This window comes from Emydura macquarii, unplaced genomic scaffold, assembly GCF_026122565.2.
Source record: "Emydura macquarii macquarii isolate MOO-44397 ecotype Brisbane River unplaced genomic scaffold, CSIRO-AGI_Emac_v2 contig_2897, whole genome shotgun sequence".
NCBI lineage: Eukaryota > Metazoa > Chordata > Testudines > Chelidae > Emydura > Emydura macquarii.
In genome coordinates this window covers 51,525,306-51,531,305 of record NW_027133034.1, presented here as the reverse complement: position 1 = coordinate 51,531,305, position 6,000 = coordinate 51,525,306, and the positions used below count along the sequence as shown (strand labels likewise).

General features: G+C 45.2%; 1 protein-coding gene across 1 annotated transcript in view; it reads left to right on the top strand.

Annotated features, from left to right (window-relative positions):
• The first annotated feature begins 2,907 nt into the window (after window positions 1–2,907).
• The window catches only part of HOMER1 (homer scaffold protein 1), a 154,076-nt gene continuing 150,983 nt past the window's right edge, over window positions 2,908–6,000 (top strand). The window contains exon 1 of the mRNA XM_067569300.1: window positions 2,908–2,955. The gene's annotated coding sequence lies outside the window, so the exon portion shown is untranslated. The remainder of the gene's footprint in view (window positions 2,956–6,000) is intronic.

The following is a 6,000-nucleotide window of genomic DNA, read 5'->3' as shown; positions in this document are numbered from 1 at the left end:
GGGTGACCAGATAGCAAGTGTGAAAAATCAGCATGGGGTGGGGCATAATAGGCACCTATATAAGAAAAAGCCCCAAATATCAGGACCATCCATGGTTTAAGTTAGGGTTAGATTGGTCCACGCTCTAGGAATTAGCACACAGCACCACCAGCCCCTGCTGCTCACCTGGGGGCTGGGGCTACCCCATGTGCAATGCTTTTCCTCCTCCAAGCTACATTAATTTGTACCTCCCTAGGTGATGTGGCTGCAGCTCCCAGCCAGGCTTCCTCTGACCCCAGGCTACCAGGTAGTAGATAAGTTCAGGAGGGAGCCTGGCTAGGCTGGGCCTGGGGAGAGGTGGTTTGGGGGCCCTGGCTGGAAAATTATGTTCCCTAAGCCCTAGTCTGCTGCCCATGGACCTCCCCCTGCACCCACAATCTTGGCAGCAGGGGCAGGATCAGGACTGCTGGGGGGTGGGCAGGGCTTGTGTCCTAGCAGAGCCTGCTGTCTCCTGACCCTGCCACCCATGGCTTCCCCTCTGCAGTCCCGATCCTGCCCTGCTGCCTCCTGCAGTCCCGGTGGCAGCAGGGACAGGATTGGGACTGCTTGGGTGGGGCTCATGTCCCGGCACAGCCTGCCGCCTCCTACCCCTGCGTGACCCTGTGGGGGGGTGGAGCCAGGGAAGGGCATCCACTGGCAAAACAAAAAGTCAGCACCTATTTTTTCTCCTGCTCTAGTCCTTGACACTTAGCAGCCACTTTTCCATTGCATGGAAAATATATAGCTATTTACTCTTTATTGTGACTCTGCTATTTTCTTTCCTATGCAGAACCAACAGAGAGCCCCGCTATTTCCTGTCAGGAAACAAGAGGCCTTCCAACATTTTTCTCAACTCAAAACCTTTCCCCTCCTCATGACCAAATTGCCTGAGGGGGATAGCCTGATGTTTTCCCAATTAATCCCTTTACTCAAGGGCAGGGCCTCAGGAACCCCCTATACTAACTGTACTAAGAACTGACAGCGTAAATCCATCTGCCAAAGACCTACTGTTGCACCCAACTACCACAGAAACTTCTGATTTCAATATTCAATCCTTTCAACCTTTAAAGGAGCATTACACAATGTTATACAGATGTATAACATATCCTATGGAATATCCCTGTTCATGCTACTACATTGAGACCATACCATCAAAAACAGATCTCTACTTCCTTTGATTTTATTCTGCTAATAGTGAATTACCTTTCCTTAGGCTTTGGGTGATGTTTTTTAAAGCTGTACTGCAGGGACTTTTACAGGACATCATTCAGTTGTCTGGGGATGACTGGAATGACTCTCCTGGAGTCTGCAAGTGCAAGTCACCCAACACATGCAGAAATTCAGAAGGTTAATTAATAACTTCAAACCTCATAGCTGTCATGGAGCTACCATAAGGACTGGGAAACCTGTGACATCACCTCCCTCTCTGGCCCAGCCATCCCTGTTTGTGCACTGGCCCTGTCACATCCATTCTCACAGGCACATCTTCTTTCCCATTTATCTGCAATTCATCCACTTCATCATCTAAAAGTTCTGTCTTCTTCTGCCTACTTATTAGTCTGTCCTGCCATCTGAAAGTTCCATTGTCTCCCTACCCCAGTCTCCTTAGTAAAGCTTACATTTTCCACCGGAGATTTCTGCCTCCTCACAGTTCTCAAAAGCAAAGATGTCATCCCCTATGCTTGTGTAACTCACATGCTTACACTGCACCATTTTTTTTATTATTATTATAAGTCCAAAGAAATGGAGAAAAACAATGGGGAGGAGACATGGATTCTAATTTTATCACCTGTGTCTATGCATACATGTAGATATCAGGTCACAGCAACTTAGAAAGGCTCAGAGACATCTAGAGGAAGAAAGTATGTGATAGTTACTAGATGTGCTCAATAGCTCATTTAAAGCTGTACAGAAGTTTACCATTAAAGGCAAGCAGTCTTTCAGGTTCACTCTCTAAGAACTGAGTCAGAAGTCAGGTGGGAAAGGTTATAAATAAGGGAGTTGGAGACAGCCCTAGAGAATCAGTGGCTGATCAATGCATAGCTAAGAGATCTGTCTGCTGTGAAGGCTGCATCCCAATTCCTGTATCACTTTGGGTATAGAGTGTCTGTTTTGCTAGAAAATGGAGACAGTCAATTGTTAGTTCAGGGGTTGGAATTTGCTGCTGGCTGCTATGCTGTTAGGGACCTTTGTTTTGCTGAGGATCTTCTGAAGTGTTGGGAGGGGACCTTAGAGGCTGCTATTCTCCTTAGGCTCTGGAGAATCCAGCCGACATACACACATACATTTTGAAGCCAGGCTGTAGGGACTGAGAAATCCTCTCTGTGAGAATGTGCCTGTATATGTGTACCAAAATATACAATTTTAGATAGTCTTTTGAAACCTTGCACTGAAGTATATGTAACTGCAACAAGTGGGAAAGTCTGTATAAAGAACACCAATAAGTTTACTGCCTAATAGCCTTGTTTAAGATATTATTGAGAAGTATTCCAAATATTGGGTACAAATATTTGTGTATATGTTAAATGTTTGCTCATAAAGAAATTGTATACTATGCTCTCTTTGAGGCTGACTGGCAACTGTTATTAACATCTGTGTCCAGGATTTTGCATACTATAGCTCTGAGGTTTAACTCCATGTTATATATTTTGAAGTCCTGAAAAGACCGAACCCTGGTTTGTGCTTCAGAACAGAGGCTGGGACAGAGTGTGAATAGCCTCAGGCTGACTCTCTGCACTTTGAAAGCTTCCCCACATGGGCAAAATTGAGGAGATAAGTGGTTAAGGACTGGATGAGTAAACAACTAACAAGGTGATTCAACTTGTCAGCTGGGGACAGTTAAAAGAGAGACAGGAAAGAAAGAAGAAATCTGAAAGAAGAGACGAGAAATCCAGGACCTCAGAATGCTATTCTCTCTTTCCGCTTGCCTAGGAGAAGGTAAAAGCCTTATGTTGAAGGAGACAAGCATTTGTATAGCACATTGTTTATAAAGTACACAGTGCTGATTCCCTGCAGGAGTCTGTGATAACTGTTTGTAGCAAGGAATCTATGGTGGGGGGAACACAGCCCTATGACACAGGCAAACTGAGATGCAGGAAAAAGGGGAGTGTAATAGAGTGTAATAGTTACACTTGTTTGTCTTGTCCCACCACCTGCCCTTGTTTATAGCCTGCTTTGGTGGTGGTCATGTGAGATGGGGCTTAGTGAGTGAGCCAGATATCTACATTTAGGAAGCAGAGAAAGTGGGGAGGCTTGCACCTCTGTAAGGGGGCTGTTGGCCCTTCACTGAAACATGGTGAATTTTTTTAATTGGCCCTCTCCCACTGCTAGGAGAAAGGGGAAGGGCCAAAGAGAAATCAAGATCCTGAGACTGTTACATTGTTGCCAACTCATAATTTTGTCATGGGTTTCATGATAATTGTTTTCTTTAAAGCCCCAGCTCCTCAAGTCAAGTGGAAATGTGATGATTTCAGCCTTCTTTCTTAAAGAAAAAGTTAGTTTCTAGCCCTTGTGGCAGTGGAGAAAGCTTCAAAATGTGACCCCAGTGCACCCTGAAAAGCTCAAAAAGCAGAAGGCAAATTAAAAGAGCAACAAAAATCTATTATTTTTGTACATAATCTCATGATTTTTGAACATTTGGGGTTGGCAGTACGGAGAGGGTAATGCTCCAAGTCAGCCAGATTGGCAGAGCAGGCAGGCTAATAAAGGAGTTAAGAGCCTGGGGGGCCTGCATCTGGGGGCCTATTCTCCCAGGGAACTGAGGCTGCCTGAGCCAGAATGGGCGAAGCTAAGGCAAGAGCAGCAGCCAGAGCTGGGCCAGGGACAGGACAGCAGCCAGAACCAGAGAGGCCCAAGGAGCAGCCCAGAAGGCAGAGCCAGGCAGGAGGCAGGGCAGGGCTGGGCTGGGCTGGAGTCAGGAATGGAGCAGTGGAGACTGGCCATCCTGACAGTGAGCCAGGGCTGAGCTATAGCAGGGAGATGGAGGGCCAGAGCTAGGATAGCAGACACCTGCTGTGCTCTGTAACACCAGAGCTGAGAACGGTGAGCCCTTGGGAAGGACGATGCTGGGGAGAAGGGTCCTAGAACCAGAGGGAATGTTGCCACCACCAGAACAGGTGTCTTACCCACTGTATCACTGCAGCGCCTCCAGGTCCTGTGGGGGAGGCCTGGGACATGGGTAGAATGGCCTGTGAACTTTTCACAGACACTCCTGTTTATGTTGTTCCCTGTGCCCATAGGATGGGGTCCCTTGTTTGTTTTAGCCTTTTCAATTTTTCCCATATTTGTCTTATAGTTGCTTTTAATCTATTGTTTTTAGTTTAAACTTAATGTAGTGATCAGTGGGTCAGGGAAGTGGCCAGTGTGGAGAGAGTACCCTAGAGTGGTGACACCCTAGTCCCTGGCCTAAGTGACCATGACAAGACTGGGGTTTAAATCTCCCAGGAATCCTGGGCTCAGCCTTTTGGGGGTTACGAGGATTACCGCATTGGAGGATAGAAAAGGAGTCCTCAAGGTCAAGCAGGCATCTGAGTAAAGGGAGCTGTAGTGAACCCTCAGATCCATTCGTGATCTAGTTCCAGAAGCTGGGAAAGTTCCTCATAATAGTGGGACTATTCCCCTATTTACACTGACACTGTAAACTGGCCATCTTAATGAAATTTCAAAGAGAAAACAGGTGCATGCTGGCAAACAGAAAGGAAAAGTGTCTGTGTTCTTAACCAGTTCAACACACACCCTACTGTTCTCTTATATGGACCAGATAGGATAGTGGCATTTCCTCTTTTTTTCCTGAACTGGCCCCATTCTCTGAAAATGAAACTAAATCAACTCTCTCTAGTGCAATTTGTAACAATATTCTCCCATAAGCTGACTACTATTTGAAAGGTGTGACCTTGTCTTCTCACCAGAGAAGCACATTCTCTGAGTTTAAACTATTTTGTGTGTGTATGTTTGTCTGCTAGAAGTGTTTCAAACCACTTCCCTTTCTTTCCATTGTATTCCGGGGGGAAATAATCCCCATCCCCGATTTCTTACACTAGTGGCGAAGGAGTCAGCCCACTCTGGGAAAACATTCTCTCCTGAACTGCCTTTTCTCAGCTGTGCCAAAACCTCCTAATCTGACTGCCTTAGAGCTCTCTGTAGAATGGCAACAGGAGTTGACTCATCTGAGCAAGTCAGCAGCATATGTTAGAAAGCCTTGTGAACTTCTTTCCTGTTATACCCCAATTGCATTGCCTTTATCATTTAAGTGCATTTCTTCACTTTCACAGTAAGACAGGGATCAGGCCCTCATGGCTTTGTCTTCCTTTGTACACTAACACATAAAAGAGTTTAAGGAATATGTTGTCTTTAGGTGTCAGCGATGCCATCAATTATTGCAGGAGAAACCTGAGGGGCTTCCATTTATCTGGACCGATAAAAAGCCTTTCAGGTTACCTTCACAATGTATTTATTTGTAACTTTTAAGTTCATGCCTGTATTCTGTGAACTTTGTCTTGTCTTATGTAACTTTTTTTTTTAAAAGCATTTCAGTGCACTTTCAAATACTTTTTTTTAAATTCTCTTTTGTTATTTAGCAGAATCTAGTAAGATCTCTGTATTCTCTCCTTCACTTCCAACCTACTAAGGTCTCAATCCTTCAGTGATACAGATAAGGACTGTGCAGGTGCACTTCTGAATTGTGGATAGGACTGCTCAGCATGGTGCTTTGTTACTCTGTGTATCTTACTATGATACAATAAAGTTAAGTAAGCTGAGGGGCGTGGGCATTGCTGCCTAGTGAGCGGGCAAGAACACTGTGCCCAGAATTTATTAAATAATAAATCCTGTTCCTTCAGTGTCAGTTTCCCCATTCTGGGTCACTGCTGTGGCAAAACTAGCCTTTTTACTCTTACTGCTGCCCTTCCACATTTCTAGATGCTACTTTTATGAGCTACGACCTTATTGTCCTTGCAGGGAACTGATTGCTGTAGAACATACTAG